Here is a 26,385-nt window from a genome sequence, read left to right as displayed (position 1 = left end):
TGGTTTTTTGATAGAATTGACTGGGGTAGGATTTAGTCTACTGTGCCAGGAATAATCATTTGTAGAATACTTTTACGTGCTAAAACTCTACACGTAGCTATTTATGTCATTGTTTTGAATTTTTAGTTAATGTGCTTGGTTGGATGATTGCTAATTTACTTTGGTCTTTCTTTTTTGGCTTTTATGCAGGGTTCAAAAATGCTCCATTTGTGATATTTTCTTCTAACATTTGCTTTCCTAAATAGCATTTCACAGGAATTTTGAACTTATTCAGCCACAGCATGCCTGTGGAGCATTTCCATAAATGGACCTCTTTTTGAATCAGTGGGATTTAAGCATCTATAGTGCAGCTGCAGGGGTTTGAAAGTGTATAAAATTTAGTTGATCTTAATTTACACAATACTCCTCAAATTCATATTTCTCATAGGGGAAAAATTTCCAAATTGACTTTAATTGTAAAATTTTTATCTTAACTGACACTTGGATAAAGGATTATATTAAAAGAAAATGATGAGTGTGCTAATTTATGATTGTTGGTAATGGGATCCTGTAGGTGGTTATATTCGAAATGGTTCTTATATTATTCCTGAAATTTAAAAAAAAAAAAAAAAAAAAAAAAACCAAAAAACTCTTTGGTTAGTACTTTGAAATAATGGCAGTGACATTATATTCTAGAGTTTTCAGTTTGAAGCAAAAACCAAAATTGTCTTAGTTAAGCATTTCTAAATATATATATTAAGAAGCTTATCTATGAAGCTTGTGACTTTATAGCTATCTAATAAGCAAATATCATGCATGCTTTGTTTCGCCTTGTATCAGGTCAGTTTTAGATCATGTTTCTGTCCATTTTAGACTTTTTAAATAAAACAATATCAGGAAACTAAAAAAAGGCAACTAATTAAATGTAGTAATTGTGGTTTTACAAACCTGGCAAATCAGTGGTAGAGGAAATGTGATTATTGCTAAGTAATCTTTGAAATCTAAAGATGCAATTTATTCTCCAGAGATCATTAAGTTTTCTCCATGATATAAGATTTTAAAATTAATTTTGTGGTGAAAAATCTTAAAAGAAGTTTAATCAATACAACCACATGCCAAAATTACTTTTTAATCCCTTTTATTATGTTCACAGGGTTCCTGAGAATAATAGATGTACACTCAGAATGAAATGCAACACATTTAAATATATAGGCATGTTTATAGTGAGAGAAATGAATTCCAGGAAATTTGTTATGATACATGTTTTAAAGGATATTCAGAAATTAACTTCATGTTTAGAGAAAATGATTTTCTTGTCCCTGCAACTCATAAATTATAAAATTATATGACTGTATAATATGGTTATGTTCAGTTTGTCCCTTTGGAATAAGAGGAAAGGGGTGAGACAGAGAGAGAGGGTTAACAGATACAGAGGTGAACACTGATGATTTGTGTGAATAATATGAGACACTTTGGAAATGAAAACAATGCAATAAAATGTTGTATATACAGTTACCTTGAATAACCGTGATCTAGCTAAGAAATAAAACAAAACTTAGTAATTTTTATTGCAGTTTGGGGATTATTTTATTCCTGGTAGATTTCAACTTTTCTGACTGTAAAAAGTAAAGTAGAGGTTCCTCTTCAAAGACATTCCTCCCCGTCTAATTAGGAACAAATAGCAACTTCCCTTAAAAACAAAATTTATTCAAAGACCTAAGCTAACATTCTTAAATACCTGCTAGCTGTGATAAAGAAATCAATGTGTCAGGCCTCTGAGCCCAAGCCAAGCCATCATATCCCTTGTGACCAGACGGCCTGAAGCAACTGAAGATCTACAAAAGAAGTGAAAATAGCCTTAACTGATGACATTCCACCATTGTAATTTGTTAAGCCCCACCCTAACTGATCAATGTACTTTGTAATCTCCCCCACCCTTAAGAAAGTTCTTTGTAATTCTCCCCATCCTTGAGAATGTACTTTGTGAGATCCACTCCCTGCCCACAAAATGTTGCTCCTACCTCTACCGTCTATCCCAAAACCTATAAAAACTAATGATAATCCACCACCCTTTGCTGACTACTTTTTTGGACACAGCCCGCCTGCATCCAGCTGAAATAAACAGCCATGTTGCTCACACAAAGCCTGTTTGGTGATCTCTTCACACAGACACGTGGTGAAACATTTGGTGCCAAAACCTGGGTCAGCAGGACTCCTTCGGGAGACCAGTCCACTGTCTTCATCCTCGCTCCGTGAAGAGATCCACCTACGACCTCGGGTCCTCAGACCAACCAGCCCAAGGAACATCTCACCGATTTTAATTGGGTAAGCGGCCTCCTATTACTCTCTTCTCCAACCACTCTCACTATCCCTCAACCTCATTCTCCTTTCAATCTTGCCGCCACCCTTCAATCTCTCCCTTCTCTTAATTTCCATTCATCTTCTGGTAGTGACAAAGGAGACACGTTTTATCTGTGGACCCAAAACTCCAGCGCCAGTCACGGACTCGGGAAGGCAGCCTTCCGTTAGTGTTTGATCATTATGGGGACGCCTTTCTTATTATTCACCCACATTCCATTGGTGTCTGATCTCCGCAGGGACGCCTGCCTTGATCATTCACCCATGTTCCCTTGGTGACAAGTCAATTGCGGGGACACCTACTTTGGCTGCTCACCCACGTTGCAGCCCAGGGCTGCTCCCCACCCACTTCTCTGTGTCTCTACCCTTCTTTTAAACTTCCCTCCTTCACTGTGGTCAACCTTCCACTCTCCATTCCTTCTTCTTCTCCCTTACCCTGTGTTCTTGAGAATTTAAAACCTCTTCAACTCTCACCAGACCTAAAATCTAAGTGTCTTATTTTCTTCTGCAATGCTGCTTGACCCCAGTACAAACTCGACAGTACTTCCAAGTGGCCAGAGAATGGCACTTTCGATTTGTCTATCCTACAAGATCTAGATAATTTTTGTCAAAAAATGAGCAAATGGTCTGAAGTGTCCGACGTCCAGGCATTCTTTTACACTTTGGTCCCTCCCTAGTCTCTGCTCCCAGTGAGACTCGTCCCAAATCTTTCTTCTTTCTCTCCTGTCTGTTCCTTCAGTCTCCACCTCAAGCTCTGAGCCCTTTGAATCCTTCTTTTCTACGGACTCTTCTGATCTCTCCCTTTTTCCCCAGGCTGCTCCTCGCCAGGCCAAGCCAGGTCCCAATTCTTCCTCAGCCTCTGCTCCTGCACCTTATAATCCTTCTATCAGCTCCCCTCCTCACACCCGATCTGGCTTACAGTTTCATTCTGCGACTAGCTCTCCCCTACCTGCCCAACAGTTTCCTCTTAGAGAGGTGGCTGGAGCTGAAGTTATGGTCAGGGTACACGTGCCTTTTTCTCTATCAGACCTTTCCCAAATCAGCCAGCATTTAGGCTCTTTCTCATCAGACCCCACTAAATAAATACAGGAATTCCGATCTCTAAATCTGTCCTATAATTCAACCTGGAGTGACTTAAATGTCATCCTAACTTCTACCCTCTCCCCAGATGAATGGAAAAGAGTTTTTCTCTAGCCTAATCTCACACCGATAACTGCCAGCTTCATGAGCCAGACCTCCAGGAAAGCATTAGAGCAGTTCCCCAGAAGATCCCCAATGGAGCTATCAGGCAGATTCCCCAGGTATAGCTAGGCAAGATTACATGGTTTCGTGCCTAGTTGAAGGGCTTAAAAAGGCAGCTTACAAAGCTGTTAACTATGACAAACTTAAAGAAACTACCCAAGGTAAAGACAGAAACCCAGCCCTGTTCATGGCCTGCTTAGCAGCAACCCTTAGACACTTTACCGCCCTAGACCCAGAGGGGCCAGAAGGCTGTCTTATTCTCAATATGCATTCTGTTACCCAGTGCCCTCCCGGCATTAGAAAAAGCTCCAGAAATTAGATTCCAGCCCTCAAACACCACAACAGGACTCAACCTTTCCCTCAAGGTGTAAAATAATAGAGTAAAGGCAACGTATTTCTGAGTTGCAATTACTTGGCCTCCACTGTGAGAGAAACCCCAGCCACATCTCCAGCACACAAGAACATCAAAACACCTAAGCTACAGCAGTCAGGCGTTCCTTCAGGACTTCCTCCCCCAGGATCTTGCTTCAAGTTCCGGAAATCTGGCCACTGGGCCAAGGAATGCCTGCAGCCTGGGATTCCTCCTAAGCCATGTCCCATCTGTGCAGGACCCCACTGGAAATTGGACTGTCCAACTGGCCCAAGGCTCTAACTGACTCCTTCCCAGATCTTCTCGGCTTAGCAGCTGAAGACTGACACTGCCCAATCACCTTGGAAGCCTCCCGGACCATCACAGATGCTTTGGGTAATTCTTACAGTGGAGGGTAAGTCCGTCCCCTTCTTAATCAATATGGAGGCTACCTGTTCCACATTACTTTCTTTTCAAGGGCCTGTTTCCCTTGCCTCCTTAACTGTTGTGGGTATTGACGGCCAGGCTTCTAAACCTCTTAAAACTCCCCAACTCTGGTGCCAACTTGGACAATATTCTTTTATACACTCCGTTTTAGTTATCCCCACCTGCCTAGCTCTCTTATTAGGTCGAGACATTTTAACTAAATTATCTGCTTCCCTGACTATTCCTAGGCTACAGCCACACCTCACTGCCACCTTTTGCCCCAGTTCAAAGCCTCTTTCACATCCTCTCCTTGTATCTCCCCACCTTAATCCAGAAGTATAGGATACCTCTACTCCCTGCTTGGTGACAAATGGTGCACCCCTTACCATCCCATTAAAACCTAATCACCCTTACCCCTCTCAATGCCAATATCCAATCCCACAGCATGCTTTAAAAGGATTAAAGCCTGTTATCACTTGCCTGCTACAGCACGGGCTTCTAAAACCTATAAACTCTCCTTACAATTCTCCCATTTTACCTGTCCAAAAACCGGACAAATCTTACAGATTAGTTCAGGATCTGCGCCTTATCAACCAAATTGTTTTGCCTATCCACCCTGTGGTGCCCAACCCGTACACTCTTTTGTCCTCAATACCTTCCTCCACAACTCAATATTCCATTCTTGGTCTTAAAGATGATTTTTTCACTATTCCCCTGCACCCCTCATCCCAGCCTCTCTTTGCTTTCACTTGGACTGACCCTGACACCCATCAGGCTCAGCAAATTACCTGGGCGGTACTGCCGCAAGGCTTCATGGACAGCCCCCATTACTTCAGTCAAGCCCAGATTTTTTCCTCATCCATTACCTATCTTGACATAATTCTTCATGAAAGCACACGTGCTCTCCCTGCTGATCATGTCTGGCTAATCTCCCAAACCCCTTCTACAAAACAACAGGATTTAAATCTTAATTACCATGCAAAGTCGACCAGACCTAGGAGGAACTCCCTTCAGGACAGGATGATAGATGGTTCCTCCCTGGTGATTGAGAAAAAATCCCAGTGGGTATTCAGTAATTGATATGGAGACTCTTGTGGAAGCAGAGTTAAAAAAAAAAAAAAGCCTAATAATAGGTCTCCTCAAACACGCGAGCTGTTTGCACTCAGCCAAGTCTTAAAGTACTTACAGAATCAAAAGACTATCTCAATCCTGACTCAAAAGGTTAGCTACACCCTCTGTGAAACGAATTTGCATAAGAACTGTTGTTTATAGGAATGCATCTTGATGGGGCTGCTGGGTTGTTATGAAATACTCAGGAGCCCAGTCCAGCTCTAGGACTCACCCCTGAGTGCACAGGCCATATTGGGCATGCTGGTAAAGGACCACTAGAATCCAGCAGCCTGGACCCCTTTCTTTGTGGACAAGAAAGGCAGGAAAACAGGTGCAGGACTACTACATCAGTGATCATAACTAATCCGATAAGCAGAGGTCCATAGGTGGTTACGCACCCTGGAAAGGAATAAGCATTAGGACCATAGAGAACACTCTAGGACTAATGCTCATCAGAAAATGACTAGGGGTGCTGGCATCACTATGTTCTTTTTTCAGATGGGAAACATTCCTCCCAAGGCAAAAATGCCCCTAAGATGTATTCTGGAGAATTGGGACCAATTTGATCCTCAGACACTAAGAAAGAAATGACTTATATTCTTCTGCAGTACCACCTGGCCATGACATCCTCCTCAAGGAGCAGAAACCTGGCCTCCTGAGGGAATTATAAATTATAATACCATCTTACAGCTAGACCTCTTTTATAGAAAAGAAGGCAAATGGAGAGAAGTGCCATATATACAAATTTCTTTTCATTAAGAGACAACTCTCAATTATGTAAAAAGTGTCATTTATGCCCTACAGGAAGCCCTCAGAGTCTACCTCCCTACCCCAGTGCCCCCCTGACTCCTTCCCCAACTAATAAGGACCCCCCTTCAACCCAAAAGGTCCAAAGGGAGATAGACAAAGGGGTAAACAATGAACCATAGAGTGCCAGTATTCCCCAATTATACCCCCTCCAAGCAGTGGGAGGAGAATTCGGCCCAGCCAGAGTGCATGTACCATTTTCTCTCTCAGACTTAAAACAAATTAAAATAGTCCTAGGTAAATTTTCAGATAACCCTCATGGACTCCTTTCCTTCCTAGGCATGGTTAGGTACTTCCGCCTTTGGATACCTAGTTTTACCATCCTGACTAAACCCTTATGTAAACTCACAAAAGCAAACCTAGCTGACCCCATAGATCCTAAATCCTTTCCCCACTCCTCTTTCCGTTCCTTAAAATCAGCCCCAGAAGCTGCCCCCACACTGGCTCTCCCTAACTCATCCCAACTCTTTTCATTACACACAGCCAAAGTGCAGGGCTGTGCGGTCAGAGTTCTTACACAAGAGCCAGGACCGTGCCCTGTAGCCTTTCTGTCCAAACAACTTGACCTTACTGTTTTAGCCTAGCCCTCATGTCTGTGTGTGGTAGCTGCTGCCACCCTAATACTTTTAGAGGCCCTCAAAATCACAAACTATGCTCAACTCACTCTCTATAGTTCTCATAACTTCCAAAATCTATTTTCTTCCTCACACCTGACACATATACTTTCTGCTCCCTGGCTTCTTCGGCTATACTCACTCTGTTGAATCTCCCATAATTACCATCGTCCCTGGCCCCACGTTCTCTGGCCTCCCACATTATTCCTGATACCACACCTGATCCCCATGATTGTATCTCTCTGATCCCCCTGACATTCACTGCATTTCCCTATATTTCCTCCTTTCCTGTTCTACCCTTTTCACACTTGGTTTATTGATGGCAATTCCACCAGGCCTAATCACCGCACACCAGCAAAGGCAGGCTATGCTATAGTATCTTCCACATCTATCATTGAGGTTACTGTTCTGCCCCCCTCCACTACCTCTCACCAAGCCAAACTCATTGCCTTAATTCAGGCCCTCACTCTTGTAAAAGGACTATGTGTCAATATTTATACTAACTCTAAATATGCCTTCCATATCCTGCATCACCATGCTGTTTTATGGGCTGAAAGGTTTCCTAACTATACAAGGGTCCTCTATCATTAATGCCTCTTTAATAAAAACTCTTCTCCAGACTGCTTTACTTCCAAAGGAAGGTGGAGTCATACACCGCAAGGGCCATCAAAGGGCATCAGATCCCATCACACAGGGCAATGCTTATGCTGATAAGGTGGCTAAAAAAGCAGCTAGCATTCCAACTTCTATCCCTCATGGCAGTTTTTCTCCTCATCCAGCCACTCCCACCTACTCCCCTGCTGAAATTTCCACCTATCTCTTCCCACACAAGGCAAATGGTCCCGGGACCAAGAAAAGTATCTCCTTCCATTCTACTCTAACATCATTTCATAACCTTTTCCATGTATGTTACAAGCCACTAGCTTGCCTCTTAGAACCTCTCATTTCCTTTCCATCGTGGAAATATATCCTCAAGGAAATAACTTCTCAGTGTTCCATCTGCTATTCTACTATTCCTCAGGGATTATTCAGGCCCCCTCCCTTCCCTACACATCATGCTCAGGGATTCATCCCTGCCCAGGACTGGCAAATTGACTTTACTTACATGCCTCGGGTCAGGAAATATGTCTGGGTAGACACTTTCACTGGATGGGTAGAGGCCTTTCCCACAGGGTCTGAAAAGGCCACCGTGGTCATTTCTTCCCTTTTGTCAGACATAATTCCTCGGTTTGGCCTTCCCACCTCTATACAGTCCAATGACAGACCGGCCTTTATTAGTCAAATCACCCAAGCAGTTTCTCAGGCTCTTGGTATTTAGTGGCTCCTGGTTTTACCTCAAACTGCCACCCTTAAGTCTCTTTAAGTGGATAGATCTTCAGTGACAAAGTACACTCCAATTCTTTCACACTGATGAAGTCCTATTCTTTCATACTTACTCTTATTCTCATTCTCCTTCTTATGCCACTGTCTACCTCTCCCCATCTATCTCCACCACACTATCAATCTCACTCTCTCCTAGCTGTTTCTAATCCTTCTTTAACAAACAATTGCTGGCTTTGCATTTCTCTTTCCTCCAAATTCTACGAGGCCCCGACTTATTCACTGCTAAAAAAAAAAAAAAAAAAAAAAACACAGGAGTAGGGAGGGGAGGACTCTGTATATTTTTCAATGAAGAATGTTGTTTTTACTGAAGAATGTTGTTTTACCAATGAAGAATGTTGTCTTTTTATGACAACATAAAAAGACTCAAGGATAGAGCCCAAAAACTTGCCAACCAAGCCAATAATTACACTGAACCCCATTTGACATTCTGTAATTGGATGTCTCGGGTACTCCCAATTCTTAGTCCTTTAATATTTGTTTTTCTCCTCCTACAAATAACACAAGGTTATTTGTACCTTGTGTCTTTTGTTTGACTTCTCAATTCATACAAAACTACATTCATGCCATCACCAATAATTCTATATGACAAATGCTCCTTCTAACAACCCCACAATATCACCTCTTACCCCAAAATCTTTCTTCAATTGAATCTCTCCACTGTAGATTCCAACACTGTACCTAATCCTGCTTGAAGCAGCCCTGAGAAACATCGCCCATTATCTCTCCATACCACCCCCCAAAATTTTACCACTATTTCGTTTTATTTTTCTTATTAATACAAGAAGATAGGAATGTCAGGCCTCTGAGCCCAAGCGAAGCCATCATATCCCTTGTGTCTAGATGGCCTGAAGCAACTGAAGATCCACAAAAGAAGTGATAATAGCCTTAACTGATGACATTCCACCATTGTAATTTGTTTCTGCCCCACCCTAACTGATCAATGTACTTTGTAATCTCCCCCACCCTTAAGAAAGTTCTTTGTAATTCTCCCCACCCTTGAGAATATACTTTGTGAGATCCACCCCCTGCCCACAAAATGTTGCTCCTACCTCTACCGTCTATCCCAAAACCTATGAGAACTAATGATAATCCACCACCCTTTGCTGACTCCTTTTTCGGACTCAGCCTGCCTGTACCCAGGTGAAATAAACAGCCATGTTGCTCACAAAAAGCCAGTTTGTTGATCTTTTCACACAGACACATGGAACACAATGTACTTTATATTCTTAGCTCCCACAATTTAGCCTAAATATTTGCCCTGGCATGCTTATACTGGTCCAAGCAAGCATTAGGTCATAGCCTTTTCCTCTTCCTTATTTGAAAGTATTTTTACCTTTCTCAGCATTCCACAAGTTACTTCCTCCTTCCTTTGTTCTCCTCTGCCTTTGCCTCTTTTAAAAAGTTCTAAGTTGCTGCCGGGTACGGTGGTTCATGCCTGTAATCCCAGCACTTTGGGAGGCCGAAGCAGGCGGATCACAAGGTCAGCAGTTTGATACTAGCCTGGCCAACATGGTGAAACTCCATCTCTACTAAAAATATAAAAATTAGCCAGGCTTGGTGGCGGGCAACTGTAATCCTTGCTACTTGGGAAGCTGAGACAGGAGAATCGCTTGAACCTGGGAGGTGGAGGTTGCAGTGAGGTGAGACCGTGCCATTACACTCCAGCTTGGGCAACAGAGCAAGACTTCATCTAAAAAAAAGAAAAAAAAACAAGAAGTTCTAAGTTGCTACCCAGTCAGGACAAATGCAGAATGTGAGGTCCTGTTCCAGCCAATGGAAACCAGACACAGCAGTAGCGGGGGATGCGTCAGGTTATAAATGACCCTGTCTCCTTTGTTTCGTATACTCTCATGGCAAAACTGCTGGCGAGTGTACCCTTTCTGCAGAAAGTAAAAATGACCTTGCTGAGGAAATTAAATTTATGTCCAAGTGCTATGTCTTTACAGCACTGGGGAATAAGCATTTCAAACATGACAAAGTAAAAGAGCAAAATATTCCATATGGAATGGGTACAACAGCCATTGTTTTCTCATGGAAGCCATTGTTTCCTGAGTATATGTCTTGAGGGTTGTAGAATCTCAGACACATTCAGCAGGGAACGGTGCTGTGTTCCTTGTTCCTAGTAATAATGATTATTAATAGCTTGCATGTTTATTAAGCACCCACTATGTGCTAGAACTTTCAATGATTATTGTAGCTGCCTAGCTCAGAATTTTGGGATCCAGCAGGCTGGCTCTCTATTGAAAATGCTGTTGATTTCTTTCTGTATGGTATTGGTAGTAGAGGACTTGAAAAATAGACTGTAAATAAACAAATATTTCTTGTTCTAACTTAGTCCAAATTAGAACTAGACTGTCAGGCCTCTGAGCCCAATTTAAACCATCATATCCCCTGTGACCTGCAAGTCTAGGTCCAGAGGGCCTGAAGTAACTGAAGAATTACAAAAGAAGTGAAAATGGTCTGTTCCTGCCTTAAGTGATGGCATTACCTTGTGAATTCCTTCTCCTGGCTCATCCTGGCTCATCCTGGCTCAAAAGCTCCCCCACTGAGCACCTTGTGACCCCCACCCCTGCCAGCCAGAAAACAACCCCCTTCGACTGTAATTTTCCTTTACCTACCCAAATCCTATAAAAGGGCCCCACCCCTATCTCCCTTCACTGACCCTCTTTTCAGACTCAGCCCGCCTGCACCCAGGTGAAATAAACAGCCTTGTTGCTAACACAGAGCCTGTGGGTGGTCTCTTAACATGGCACGAGTGAAATAGACTACTTATGAAACTGTAGAATGCATCAGAGAATTGGGGTATATATTACTTTTATGCCCAATCTAAACTCTGAGAAATAATTCAAAATTAGCTTTAATTATAAATGGTCAAGGGCAAGTCAATCTTTTTTTTTAACCAAGTGAGAAAGACCCTTGGCCTCCCCTTGTCCACCCTACCTATACAGATACAAACAAGAGGAACAAAAGACTGAGGTTTGCACAGAGCCAATCACTCAAATCATTCCATTGATATAAATAAAACACAATCTCCCGAGGATAGCCACATCAGTGGAATGTCACAGTTGCAGACAGCTGTCTAAGTAATCCAAATGTTACAGTTAAAATGTACTTTGCTGAGGAATTTACTATTAAATTGGGAAAAATAAACCAAAACATCAGTAGGAAAGCTGAGCAATGTTATAAAATAAAATGTCAGATTTCTTTTTATTTGTTTCTAAACAAAAGCAGTTTCAAGGAAAGGAGTCACAGGGTGTAGTTTTATTGTTGAGTTCTAGTGGGGCATCTAAACCTATCATCCAAAAATGGAGGCAGAAAGATTAGCTGAAATATGCTTTTCTTGCAATTCAAGTGGAAGAGCAGAATAGCCCAGGGCAGTCTGATTTAAGCTATTGTATTAAACAAAAGTATTTCAATTCCTAAGATTAAGCCAATTTAAAGATTATTTGAAAAGCCAGGTCTCCAACTTTTAAATAAAAGACTTGAGACTGGATGACTACAAGAATACCTCATTTTGCCAAGAAGTTTTAATGGAATGTAAAAGTAATGCACAATTTCCTGAGATAAGTAAATTAAAGCAAACATTTAAATACATAACTATTATAATTTGTTAATGTCCATCTAATAAAATATTTTAGGTTTGTGAACTCAAGAAACATACATATTTTTGCTTGCATTCTGGGTAAAATAAATGTATGGATATTTAGTTTTGGGTAATCAATTGATGATTCTTAAGAAAGGAGACTCCAGTTAAGTAGCTAAAGGGTAGATCTGAGTAATTAGCTTTTTAATGATCCCCTGAGTAATTCTGAAGATGTTTGTTCCCAGACCATTTAAAGACAGGTTGACAACATCTCCCCTTATTCTCCTCCCCAAAATTTGATAAAAGGGTAGATCTTAAATATTCTCACCTCACACAAACACACAAATGTAACTCTGTGACTTGATGGGTATGTGCATTAGTTTGCTGAGATGATTATTTCACAATATATATGTATATCAGAACATCAAGTTGTGCACCTTCAATATATATGTTTTATCAATTATACCTCAGTAAAGCTGAAAAAAGTCAATAAAAAACAATTCAACTAACAATTATTTTTCATAGTAAGAGGACAATAAGCATGAAAAATAAATTCATAGGCATTGCACAGGTTTTCTGTAAAATGTCTCCAAATGAAATTTTCAATAAAGTAACAAAAGATTGGCCGGGCGCGGTGGCTCAAGCCTGTAATCCCAGCACTTTGGGAGGCCGAGACGGGCGGATCACGAGGTCAGGAGATCGAGACCATCCTGGCTAACACGGTGAAACCCCGTCTCTACTAAAAAATACAAAAAACTAGCCGGGCGAGGTGGCGGGCGCCTGTAGTCCCAGCTACTCGGGAGGCTGAGGCAGGAGAATGGCGTAAACCCGGGAGGCGGAGCTTGCAGTGAGCTGAGATCCGGCCACTGCACTCCAGTCTGGGCGGCAGAGCGAGACTCCGTCTCAAAAAAAAAAAAAAAAAAAAAAAGTAACAAAAGATTTAGAAAACACTTTTATAGACTTCAAATTTTTAGACTAAAATTGTTTTGGTTTAAACATCACTAAAAGGAAAGTAATTTTTTTTGTAATATTTTGAATACACACTCATTACCTAATCATTAGCTTTTCACTTTGGACTTATTTACTATCTATTTTTCATTCATTTATTAAATAAATATATTTTGAGGATCTACTAAATTTCAGGAACAGTTTCAGGCTCTAAATTCTGTGGTAAACAAAAGAGAGGTAGTTACTTTTGCATATGCTAATGTGAGTGAAGACAGAGAGAAATCGACTAGGCAGATAGGGCAAGGGTCCTCGGTAGAATTCCCTTCTAACAAAAAGCAGCCCAAGGTGGGTATGTGCAGATACACAGTGGGCCCCAGTAAGCACAGTCCCCTCCCTTCTTGGAAATACTCAGACAGAGAGGCTTGTGCAGGTGAAGTGCCTGCAGCAGCACCGGTAAGAAGAGCTACCCTGAACCAGGTACATCCACCTTGGAGTGTTCTTTGCCTGTATCTTTTTTACACATGTGCAGCAGGAAGTCAGGTTACAAATGACCCTGTCTCCTTTGTTTTGTATACTCTCGTGGCAAAACTGCTGGCGAGTGTACCCTTTCTGCAGAAAGTAAAAATGACCTTGCTGAGGAAATTAAATTTATGTCCAAGTGCTATGTCTTTACAGCACTGGGGAACAAGCATTTCAAACATGACAAAGCAAAAGAGCAAAATATTCCATAGGGAATGGGTACAACAGCCATTGTTTTCTCATGGAAGCCATTGTTTCCTGAGTATTTGAGGGTTGTAGAATCTCAGACACATTCAGCAGGGAACAGTGCTGTGTTCCTTGTTCAACATGGAGTAACTCAGGCTAAGAAGCCCACATACGCACTAGAAAGGGTGGAGTGGGAACTCAGAAATTTGTTCCTTATGCAAATGAAGCACCCCTACCCTCCAGCTTGTCTACAAAAACCCTTACATTTTACTGCAGAATGGCAGTCCATCTTTCTGGGACTCCTTTCTGCTCCAGAGAGCTTCATTCCTTTTGCTTATTAAACTTCTGCTCTAACCTCACGTTTGGAGGTTCCATGTCCTTGATTTCCTTGGCCATGAGACCAAGAACTTCAGGTGACATCTCAGACAATGAGACTGGTTTCATTTTGTGGGGATTGTCTGGGATTTCATCAAAAGGGTGAGTAGGAGCAGACTCCAACTCTTTACTTTCACTTCTGAGGCCTCTGGTCCTCATTTTCATCAAATCAAGGAAAACACCAGACATCTGTTGGCTTTTTAAACATGACCAGCATGGCTACTGGCCTAAAGACATAGATGATAGTCTTGATAGTCTTCCTGGGGAGGACTTAGCTAATCCCCCAGTGCCCTCAGGGTCCCGGGAATGTTGGCTCTGCTACAACCCATTTCCTTTTGTGGAGGGCCTAGCTCTTGTGAGGGGCTGAAAGATGTCTGGAGCCAACTGAAGGTTTCTGGCCGGGGCCACACCCCGGTGTTACCTGAAGGCTTCTGGACTAACCCCAGCCCCTGGTTGCCTGATGGGTGTTGGCAACAGGACCTCCAAGCTTTCCTATCACAGTGTCCTTCTTTTCATGGCTACTATGTCTCCTATACCCTCTCTCTATGCAGTATGGCGAGAAGTTTTACAACCTGGGGAAATAGTCTTATTAGGCAGGATTAACAAGTGCCTTAGCAACCAGGAATGTAGCCCAAGAGATTCCTGTTTGGTTTTATATATATATATATATACACACACATACACACACACACACGTGTATACATATATATATAAAAAAACATATATATACACACACATATATATACGTGTATATATATACACACACACATATATATACGTGTATATATATACACACACACACATATATTTTTTAAGATGGAGTCTCTGTCGCCAGACTGGAGTGCAGTGCAATGATCTTGGCTCACTGCAACCTCTGCCTCCCGGGTTCAAGCGATTCTCCTGCCTCAGTTTCCTGAGTAGCTGGGACTACAGGCACCTGCCACCACATCCAGCAAAGTTTTGTATTTTTAGTAGAGACAGGATTTCACTAGGGTTGCCAGGGTGGTCTCAATCTCTTCACCTTGTTATCCACCCACCTTGACCTCCCAACGTGCTGGGATTACAGGCATGAGCATAAGCCACTGCGCCTGGCCTGTTTTGGTGATTTTTTAGAGACAGCAGGCTTTCACGATCTGGGTCTAAGGGATCATTTGACTCCCAATGATGACACTTCCTGGGGTCAGACAGGGGGCTATTTCCCTCCCAGTGAGTGGCCCTGTCTTCATTTAGGCTGTTTATTTTCCAGGTGAGAAGCCAGCACTGCCCAATTCACCTAGATAGCCTTTCTATGAGGCAAACTAACTTTCTCCTATTGGGAGACATGTTGTGGGGACAGTCTGTCATGCCTCACACCTCTCTCTCAACCGTTTGTCTGGAGAGCATTTGGAAACCAAGCTACAGCCTAGTATTTCAAGGTTTACAACACCCACCTAGTGGAATGGGAATCTTCTCCATGAGGAACCATGTCGGCTTTTTGCCAAGACCCTCTAATTTCCCAACTCTTCTCCTTATTGAGCCCTTCCACTAGAGACCAGGCCTTACACCTTCTCTGTGAACAGGAAAACTCTGCCTATGACATGGAAGAGCGAGAGGTCTTTCTAATCCAGATTTTGGCCTCAATACCATCTTTATCAGCAGAAAGACAGTCATTTGATCCTTATGGTCTTCTGAGACACCTATTCTGCCTCCGACCAGAATGGCATTTAAATAGAGAAGGGATTCTATGCTTGGAAGTCAATCAGAAAAATGGCCTAAGGATAAATACTTTAGCATGGGCCATAATAGCAAAATATAAGACCCAACCCAGAATACTCTCTTCACTGCGGGGCCTGGCCCAGATGCAACTGTTAGGTAGTCTCTCCTGAGATTCATCTGTAGGGGGAACATGCTGGCCACACAAATCTAAGGAATCAAAGGGGAATTATCAGGGGAGGACTAGGATTTCACACAGGTAAGCATGACTATTACTGCCTGACCCACTCCTCCGGGTCCATGGATGGAGGTCACACTTGCATCCCTGGGTGGCACCATTAATGGATGCCAGGGCCCAGGGAACAAAGGAAGGAGAAGAGTAGGGGGGTCGCCCCCACTGTCTTCCTCCCCAAAAGGCAGTGGGAGAGGAAGGCTGTCACTCCAAAAGGAAAGAGAAGACTAGGATGCCTTTCCTTCCCCCTACCTCTTTCTAAAAAAGTAACAAACCATCTTCAGCCTGCATTCCTCTTGAGTGCATTCTGAAGTACTGTAACTCCTTTGACCCCAAGACTCTGAAGAAAAAGCACTCACATTCTTTTGCACAAGGGCATGGCCTTTTTACTAGCTTGGGGACAGACAAACCTGGCCTTCTGAGGGAAATCTTGATTTTAATATTATCTAACAATTAGATTTTTTCTGTAGACGGGAGGCAAATGGTCCCCTATGTATAGGCTTTCTTTGCCCTGCAGGATAACCTGGACCTCTGCAAGTGATGCACAATTGACCCAGCTCTTTCAGCAGTCATATCAGGCAGACCCATGGGGAATGATTCCCCAAAGCTAAAAAAACAAATTCCTGGGGAATCTTCGGAGACAATGAAGTGTATCAGCAACTCCTGTTCCCCTTATCCAGGGCCCCCTCCTCCGACTGTGCCTTCAGCTCCTCCAGTTCCACCACTTCCAAAATTCCTCTCTTCCCCAGCTACGCTTTTACCTCTGCAAGAAATGCCCAGTGGACATGGTGCTACTAGGGTTCAGGTACCTCGCTCATTGCAAGACCTTAGACAAATAAAATAATACCTGGGTAGGTTCTCTGATGACCCCAACAAGTATATAGAGGCTTTCCAAAATCTAGGCCTGACACATGACCTCACATGGAGTGATGTTATGTTACTCTTAAACCAAACCCTAAAAGCTGCTGAGAGGCATACAGATCTGCAGGCAGCTGAGAAATTTGGGGATGAACAGCATGTTTCTTATAGGAGGCAAAATGGAAAATAAGAGATACGGAAGGTGAGGGAATTATGGAACAACCATTCCCAATAGGGAGAGAGGCAATATCCCTTGAAAACCTTGGCAGGGACCCTAGTGACCCCACAGGTGAATGGAAAAGAAAACACTTTTTAATGTGCATATTGGAGGCCCTACGAAAAACTAGGGTCAAACCTCTTAATTACTCTAAGCTGTCCATGATAGATCAGAGACCACATGAGAATCTCTCAGTTTTCATGGAAAGGCTAAGGGAGACTTTAATGAAACACACTTCCCTATCTCCTGACTCAGTTGAAGGACAGCTAATCCTAAAGGACAAGTTTATTACTCAGACAGCCCCTGATATTAGAAGAAAATTACAGAAACAGAATATAGGACCAGATAGTACTCTGGATAGCCTCCTGAGGGTGGCCACCTAAGTCTTTTGCAGTAAGCATCAGACGTAGGCCCAGGAAAAAGAGAGAAAGCACAAGAGAAGAATAGATTCTCTGGTAGCTGCTTTATAGGCCTGTCAAGTCTAAGATAGCCAAGGTGAATTCATTAATTGCTATCAGTGTGGGAAACCATAGCACTTTAAGGACTGTCCAGGTAGTAAGAAGCCACCTTGACCCTGTCCAACCTGTGGCAGTGGCCACTGGAGGTTGGACTGCCCCCAGAGACATAGTTAACTGGGTCCAGAATTGGTCTCACAAATGGTCCAGCAAAACTCACAGGTCCCAGGGTTCAATTCCCTGGCTCTAGTGGCCCAAACTACCATTACTGCCCAGGAGCCCCAGATGATTCTGGAAATTGAATCAGATTTTGGAAATTGAATTAGGAGGGTGGGCCTCCTTCTGGACACTGGAGCCAGTCTCTCTGTTCTCCTCTCCAATCCCGGCCTCTCCTCTTCCCATAGCACAACCCTGAAGCGCACCTCAGGAAAGGTTCTAACCTGATATTTTTCTCAACTCCTTACTTGTAGCTGGGGGGACCTACTGTTTACACATGTCTTTTTAGTCATGCCTGAGAGTCCTCCTCCTTTATTAGGTAGAAATATTTTAGCTTGCATGAGAACTGGCATCCTTATTGCCCCAGGACAAACTCTTTGTCTTCCCTTGGTAGAAGCCAGTATTAACCCAGAGGTGTGGGCAAGCCAGGGAAAAATTGGTCAGGCTATGACCGCTATATGGATCCAGATACATCTTAAGGATCCCACTTCTTTTCCTAACCAAAGACAATATACCCTGAAGCCAGAAGCTGGAAAAGGGCTAGAGGTCATTATTAATAACCTGAAGAAGCAAAGCCTCTGCAAATCCTGCAATAGCCCCTGCAACACCCCAATATTAGGGATGCAGAAACTCAGTGGGGAATGGAGACTAGTTCAGGACCTCTGCCTCATTAATGAGGTCATAGTCCCAATTCATTTAGTAGTCCCTAATCCCTGTACTTTGCTAACCCAAATACCTGAGGGAACTAAATGGTTCACAGTGCTAGACCTAAAGGATGCCTTTTTCTCAGGAAAGCACTGAGGCCCTTCTCAATTTCTTAGCTAATAGGGGATATAAAGTTTCAAAATTCAAGGTCCAGCTTTGCCAAACCTCAGTGAAGAACCTGGGTTTAGTATTGTGTGAGGGGACCAGACAATTGGAAGAAGAAAGAATTAATCCCATTTCGTCCTTCACCCTCCCTAAAATCCTCAAGTAGTTAAGAAGATTTTGGGGCATTACAGGATTTTTGCAGGCTATGGATACCCAGGTATGGGGAAATGGCCATCTCTCATACCAACTAATAAAGGAAACTCAGGCAGTAAGACTCATTCCTTGATTTGGGATCTGGAGGCAAAAAGAGCCTTTAACCAGTTAAAACAAGCCCTGCTTGAGGTACCAGCCCTTAGACTTCCAATAAGGAAGTCTTTATGTGTCAGAAAGAAAAGGAATGGCCCTCGGAGTTTTAACTCAGACCTGTGGACCAGGCCAATAGCCAGTGGGTTACCTAAGTGAGGAACTGGACCTGCTGGCTAAAGGATGGCTAGTCTACCTCCAGGAAGTTGCAATAGTGGCCCTACTGGTGTCAGAAGCCACCAAATTAACCCTGGGGAATAACTTAACTCTTTATACTCACATATTGTGGTAAGATTGCTGTCCTCTAGAGGAGGTCTTTGGCTAACAGACAGCCACCTCCTTAAACACCAGGCTCTACTACTAGAGGGATCTGCAGTCCAACTAAAAACTTGAATCCAAGCACCTTCCTCCCAGAGGAAACTGGGGAACCTGAAACTGACTGGGAGCAAGTTATAATACAAACCTATGCAGCCAAAGAAGATCTCAAGGAAACTCCCCTAGAAAATCCAGACTCTTTACAGATAGAGCTCCTTTGTGGAACAGAGAGTCCATAAGGCAGGGTACAGAGTAGTCATCCTGAATAGTATCATTGAAAGCACATCTCTTTGACCAGACACATCTATCCCATTAGCTGAGCTGATGGCTCTCACAAGCGCTCTTGAATTAAGCAAAGGAAAAGCAGCTAACATTTATACGGACTCTAAATATGCCTTTCTTATCCTCAGTGCTCATGCCAACATTTGGAAGGAGAGACACTTTCTCACTGCTAATGGATCTCCCATAAAATATCATCAGGAAATTAACGAGCTGTTGTCCTCAGATTTCCTTCCATGAGAAGTAGCAGTAATGCATTGTAAAGGACATCAAAAAGGAATGAATGAAATAGCTGAGGGAAATAAGTTAGCCAACCAGGCAGCCAAGTCAGCAGTGCAAAAGCCTCAGGGTGCCAACACCCTTGAAGCCCCTCTAATCTAGGAAGGCTCCATGAGGGAAATGAAGCCTCAGTATTCCCCTGCAGAAATAGAATTGGCCACTTTTCAGGGATGCAATGTCCAGTCCTTAGGATAGTTGCAGACAGAGGACAGCAAACTCCACTTGCCAGCCCCCAACCAGTGGAAGATCCTAAAAACTCTTCACCAAACTTTTCATCTAGGGAAGGATAAAACTTACCAATTTGTACAAAGATTATTCTCATGGGAGAACCTACTAAAAACAGGGTAAGCATGTTGTTAATGCTTGTGAAGACAAGTCTTAGGAACGACACCCTCAACAGATGGCTTCTTCTCCCTCCAGCTCAGAGAATGGTAAATTATCCAGAGGAGGACTGGCAAATAGACTTTGCCCATATGCCAAAACCAAGGGGCACTCACTACCTCCTGATGTGGGTGGATACCTTCACTAACTGGGTGGAAGCATTTCCGTGTTGAACAGAGAGGGTCTCCAAGGTAGTATGAGTATTAATGAAATAATTCCCCATTTTGGACTTCCTAAATACCTCCAAAGTGACAATGGCTCCTCATTTAAAGCAGCTGTTGCTCAGTATGTCTCAGAGGCACTGGGCATATGATATCTCCATTGTGCTTGGAGACCCCAGTCCTCAGGAAAGGTAGAAAAAAACAAATGACATTATCAAAAGACACCTCAGAAAGTTGTCTCAAGAGACTCACCTACCCTGGACTATTCTCTTTTCCATGGCCCTATTACAAATAGGAAATACCCCTCCAAATTGAGGTTTAACTCCTTTGGAAATGTTGTATGGGTGATCTTTTCTTACCAATGATTCCTATGAGATCAGGACACCTCTGAATTGGTCAAACATATAGCTTCCCTGACCCACTTTCAACAGGAGTTGACACAGCTAATAGGCCCAATTGCAGGAAATAGGACCATCTTTATTTAAACCAGGAGACTTAGTACTGGTGAAGGCTCTCCTTTCTCTTTTCCCTCCTCTAGGCCCTAGATGAGAAGGACCTTATACTCTTTTCTCTCCACCCGGTCGGTGGTAAAAGTTGCAAAATCGACTCTTGGATTCATCGCACTTGAGTCAGAGCCTGGAAGCCTGAGGGAGAAGCCCCAGATAATACAGAAGAATGCTCTGAATATCACTGCGAAGAAATAGGAAATCTTAAATTGAAAATCACCAAAGATAAGCAAATGAATGAGGGCTACTCTTCCTACTCAATTCCACCCCTACCTTACCAGATACATTATGTCATTTCTGCCTTTCCTCTCAAAATTACTTCATAGATCTCCAAAGGGAAATTCTATATCTTGGTGAACAAAATTTTAGATGGAAATTATTTACTATGTCATATTTGTGGAAATTGCTGTACTTACACTGCTATTTGCAATAGGGCTATGCATTGTAGCACACTCTGAGTGGAGTTTTGGACAAAGAGTGTCAATTGCTGTAGTATATTGTTTGGTTGTGTTTTTTATAGAGGGTCTTTATCTTTCTCAAGATGGCCACCCACAACCTGTATGTATTGGGAATTAGCCTCATGATGCTATCAGGTTTTGCTGCACCCCTCCAACAATTAATAAACTTAGGGTACCTTTTAAAGACTTTAAATCTAGCACAGAAGTTGTTAACACCAACCGAACTTTGACAAGGGACTGCTGGCTTTGTCTATCACCCTCATCTCAATACACTGCCATCTCAGTCCCAACTCGATATTGTGCCCTTAATAAAATGACCTATTACCCCCAAATACAAGGGGGGAGTCCCCTTTATGGTAATGAGCTTGAATAATTTGTATAACTTCCAAACTAATGGCATGACAAGGGTCACACTAACAGGTCAAGCAGTAAACCTTCTCCAGTCTTATCAAGGTAAACTTTCTGGGGTTGTATCCCTCCAAAAACCCACTTGGGACTCAATATCAACACACACAGAAATAAAGTTTCAAGCACCACTTTGTGTTAGGAGAAGCCAACATTTTTGTCAGGCCCTGGGGACCTTAAAAGGACATCAAAGCAACTAAACCCTAGAGATTAACCCCCCGCATGATCATGTAAACTACATGTTTTCTCAAACTGCACCATTTAGAAGACCTGTACAATCCTCAGTGAGACCATCCATAAATAAGGGGACTTTGAAGGATGTGCATTCTGGATATTGTATAGACTCACTAACTTTGTTCACATTTTCCCTTGGGAAGATTGTACTACCACTGAGGTATCTTAGTGCCTGTTAGTTCCCCAATATGAAGAAACTTCTGAGTGGCTGCTGGTGGATATTAAACGCAACTACCTACACTGGGAAAACAAAACTGTTGGGGTAAAACAGGATATTTTCCAGGGTCCTTTCTAACTTTTAACTGGGGTCACCTTGGCAGGAACCCTAACCACCTTGGAAAATGAAAATTGCAAACTAACCTATATATTCTTCATAGAAAATAATGTCTGCCTTGAAAAACAGAGTCTTATTCCTGTGCAGAACCAACTCCCGCTTATGTTTACCAGCCAATTGGACTGGAAACTGTATGGCTGTTTACCTAACTCCTGAAATTAATATAGCTCCCAACAACCAATCCCTTAGCATAAACAGGCTGTCCAGTTCATACCCCTTTTGGTAGGATTAAGAATTGCAGCAAGTGTAGGGACAGGGGTTGGAGGATTTGCAACCTCTCTACCCTACTATGAAGACTTGTCCAAAGATTTTACAGAAAGTTTAAAGGACAGTGCCTGAACCATTACCACTATACAAAATCAAATAGATTTCCTGGCAGCAGTCACTCTACACAACAGGAAGGGACTAGACCTCCTAACTGCTGAAAAGGGTGGCCTATGCCTCTTTCTAGAGAAAGAATACTGTTTCTATTTCAACAAATTAGGGATAGTAAGGGATGACACCCAAAAATTAGCAGATTGAGCCTCTAAGATATGACAACGGCAGTCTGAGTTATAGGACTCTTGGTCTAAATGGCTGAACTGAGGATCATGGCTCCTCCCTTTGTCAGGCCCTCGATTAATGATTGTATTAGTTTTAATTTTTAGACCATGTTTGTTAAACCTTCTAACCAGATTCATCTCTCCTTGGCTAGAAGCTATCAGACTCTAAGTGATGTTACAAATGGAGCCACACATGGACACTCCATTCTTCCTAGGACCTCTAGATCGACCTCAGGAGGAACCCTAGCTGCTATTTCCCCACTCAACGACCCTCTCCAGTAGGAAGTAGCTAGATGGGTCATTGCCCAAATCCCCTAACAGAAGTCAGGGTCTCCACTCCTGAGGGGGGAATGTGAGAGGTGAGAGAGAGAAATCAACTAGGCAGATAGTTACGGTAGAATTCTTTTCTAACAAAAAGCAGCCCAAGAGGTCATTTCTTCTTCAGCAAAGAGCAGCCTTAGACATCAGGCTGCAAACACAGATAGTAAAGGCAAGCTCTAACACAGAAAGGGGCCTCCTGTGTGACATACAGATATACAGTGAGCCCCAGTAAGCACAGTCCCCTCCCTTCTTGGAAATACTCAGACAAGGAGACTTGTGCAGGGGGAGTGCCTGCAGCAGCACTGATAAGAAGAGCTACCCTGAACCAGGCACATCCACCTTGGAGTGTTCTGCCTCCCGCCTTTTTTACACATGTGCACCAAGAAGAGATAAACAACTTGGAATAACTCAGGCTAAGAAGCCCACATGCGCACCAGAAAGGGTGGAGGTGGGAACTCAGAAATTTGTGCCTTATGCAAATGAAGCATCGCTCCCCTCCAGCTTGTCTATAAATGCCCTTGCATGTCACTGTAAAATGGCAGCCCATCTCTCTGGGACCCCTCTCTGCTCCAGAGAGCCTTCTTCTTTTCGCTTATTAAACTGCTCTAACTTCACATTTGGAGTGTCCATGTCCTTGGTGTCCTTGGCTATGAGACCAAGAACTTCAGGTGACACCTCACACAATGAGACTGGTTTCACTAAGGGGGAAAATAATTTAAAAGTATTAGGATAAAACAGAAAAGCAAACACCACATGTTCTCACTCATAAGTGAGTTGAACAATGAGAACACATGGACACAGGAAGGGGAACATCACACATTGGGGCCTGTCGAGGGGCAGGGGGCGAAGGGAAGGAGAGCATTAGGACAAATACCTAATGCATGCAGGACTCAAAATCTAGATGAAGAGTTGATAGGTGCAGCAAACCACCACGACACATACACACCTATGTAACAAACCTGCACATTCTGCACATGTACCCCAGAACTTAAAAGAAACAAAAAGAAAAAATAATAATAAAAGTAAATAGTAATTTAGGTTCTATTAAGTATTTAAAGATCAGCATAATAGAATATGTGGAGGAGTATTTGACATAGGGCAGTCAGATATGGTCGTTAGAATAGAGAGTTAAATAATCAGATATAGCCAAATTTATGAAGGCTTTAAAGGGCAGTGGGTGCTAAGCAGAGGATCGTGATTGTCTTGTTAGAAAACCTAAGAAAATGCCAGTGTGACTGGAAGGTAATGACTGAAGGGAAGTGAAGTAAGAGTATAGAGGAGAGATGAAGAAGAAGCAAAATTACCCTAAGAACTATTCTGAAGTTAAGTTTTTAGAGGATATAGGAAAAATAGGAAAGAAGTAAAATATGTCTCCCTTAGGTTTTTGTCCTGAGCAACTGAGTGAATGATACTGCCATTTGATGGTAGCAGACTGGGACAAATAGAACCAAAAAAGGTTGTTTAGGACATGTCAATTTAATATGGCTCTTAATAAAAGAGGCCAGATGGCAAGTAAAAAGGTGAATATAGTCTGGTGACTGCAGGAGGTGTAGGACAGAACCTGAGAAAAAATTGAGAAAGAAAATCAGGAAACATGCTATGTAAAGCACCGAACTGAGTTTTATTTAGAAGCTTGATATATAGAAAGGGGAAGGAGTAAGGAAAAGTAATCAATAAAGAGAATCATGAAGAAGTGATCAGTGAGGTAGGAGAATCACTAGAAGTGAGTTGTGTCCAGGAAGTTAAGTGAGAAAAGTTAAGTACTTTTCTATTACAAAAGCACAGGCTAAATTAATATAACTCTCCAAAGAGTACTAATGTGGTACTGAGCTTGCAAGAAAAAAAAAAAAAAACCCTCAAGATGCCAGAAATAAATGGAAACACAAGGAAAAATCAGAATAAGCAAAATCTGACACAATATTACCCAATAAGGATTTTGACTTTTATATGTGCTCCACTTCAAGGAGTCTAGGATTTCATTCTCATAGTTGGACAGAATGTGTTTGTTCAGAACTCAGAAATATGGGAGAGAACACTGTATAAATCATGGAATTCATAATTTTCTACTAATCTGTAAATGTAAGACTCAAGAAAAATTAGAAAACATACATACAACTTTAAAGTAAAAATAAATCAGTAGCAAAAAATAAATAAAAATAACAAAAGCAAAATGACTGAGTTGGGGAGAAGTGAGAAAAAAAAAAATCATTAGTCCCCGATATATTTAAGTGTGTTTTACCAAACTTTCAAGTAACAGTACTTCTTATGATATGTTGTAAAAAACAAACAAAAAAAAACTATTATGATATTACCCTATTCCTTTTATGACTGTAATACAACCGTGATACTTGGAAGTGAAGAGTTAATGGCACTTTCCACCTCTTCCTAACCTTCTTGGTAACACTCTAATGCAATTTTTTGGCAATCACATGACCTAGGAAATTGTTATGTAAGGATGTACTTAGTATGCTTAGATATGTTATTGCAAATAAACCTGGAATGTATGGACTTATTGGACTCAGCTGAATGAACAATGGCTGATACATACCAGTAGGTTCTCTACCTGTATGACTACTTACCTGAGTCTGTTTTAAAAATTCAACCTTTGGCACTATTACAATGCCAAAAGCAAATAGTATAAAATAGAAAAACAAATTAGTTACTAACTTATATGAAAAAATAATCTACATTGAATGTTTTAAGCCAGAAAAATACAAAATACACACACACACACACACACACACACACACAAACTCTAACATCTATAATGACCAAAAGAACTTATCCAAAAACAATACAAGAATAACATATCATGAGAAACCGTAACTATGCAACATTTGTTCCTTCTCTGTATTCTAACACTAGCAGCTAAACATGGCTGTTGAAAAACTTTAGGTCTCTTGACTGGACTCCATTTAAATTGTAACCATAAATTTCAAGTGGAAACTCAGCATCACCTGGCAAAAATGCTGCAGTTCCTTGAAAAATTATCTCTTCCACTTTCCGAAAGGACTATTTCATTCCTATTCTTATATTAACAAGCCTCGAATGTTGTCTTCTCCTCATTTTGAGTTGAGAAATTATCTTCTCTCAATTCGCTGGTAAAATAAAGCAACTTACTAATCTGTAACTATGCATTTAAACTCCCCCCCCCATACTATTAGAAGAAATGTGTTTGTCTATCATATTGTGAATATTTTGCAGTCATTCTTATTCCACATTATATTTTTGAAATGAATTTATAGCAGTATACATAGAGTTTGTTTATTGATTTTGGATTGAAATACTCTTCTGCTGAATAAATAAATGTGAATTTATTATTCCATATGACTGCTGATAGACGGTTGCATTGTTTGCATATCTTCTCACATGGTTAAGAGTGCTACAGTAAACATTCATATGCTTGTTTTCTTGTCCGTCTATGACAAATATTTTCTGAGGGTAGTTTTTTTGAAGTGGAATTACTGAATTCCAAAATATGCACAGTCTCAAAACTTTCAAATCAAAT

At 41.9% G+C, this 26,385-nt stretch overlaps 1 long non-coding RNA gene across 2 annotated transcripts in view; it reads left to right on the top strand.

Moving 5' to 3' along the window:
* LOC102124358 (uncharacterized) overlaps positions 1-23,911 on the top strand; it is a 121,811-nt gene extending 97,900 nt beyond the window's left edge. The window contains exons 3-5 of one of the 2 annotated variants that reach the window (XR_012422788.1): positions 2,149-2,304; positions 4,188-4,343; positions 20,616-23,911. This is a non-coding gene — a long non-coding RNA (uncharacterized lncRNA). Of the gene's footprint in view, positions 1-2,148; positions 2,305-4,187; positions 5,126-20,615 lie in introns of those variants that run through there. The other variant, XR_006692176.3, reaches the window with a different exon arrangement.
* The last annotated feature ends 2,474 nt before the right edge of the window (positions 23,912-26,385 follow it).

The sequence above is a fragment of the Macaca fascicularis genome, chromosome 14, assembly GCF_037993035.2.
Source record: "Macaca fascicularis isolate 582-1 chromosome 14, T2T-MFA8v1.1".
Classification (NCBI taxonomy): Eukaryota; Metazoa; Chordata; class Mammalia; order Primates; family Cercopithecidae; genus Macaca; species Macaca fascicularis.
Note: the sequence above shows the minus strand (reverse complement) of the source record. Positions and strands in the feature narration are given on the sequence as shown.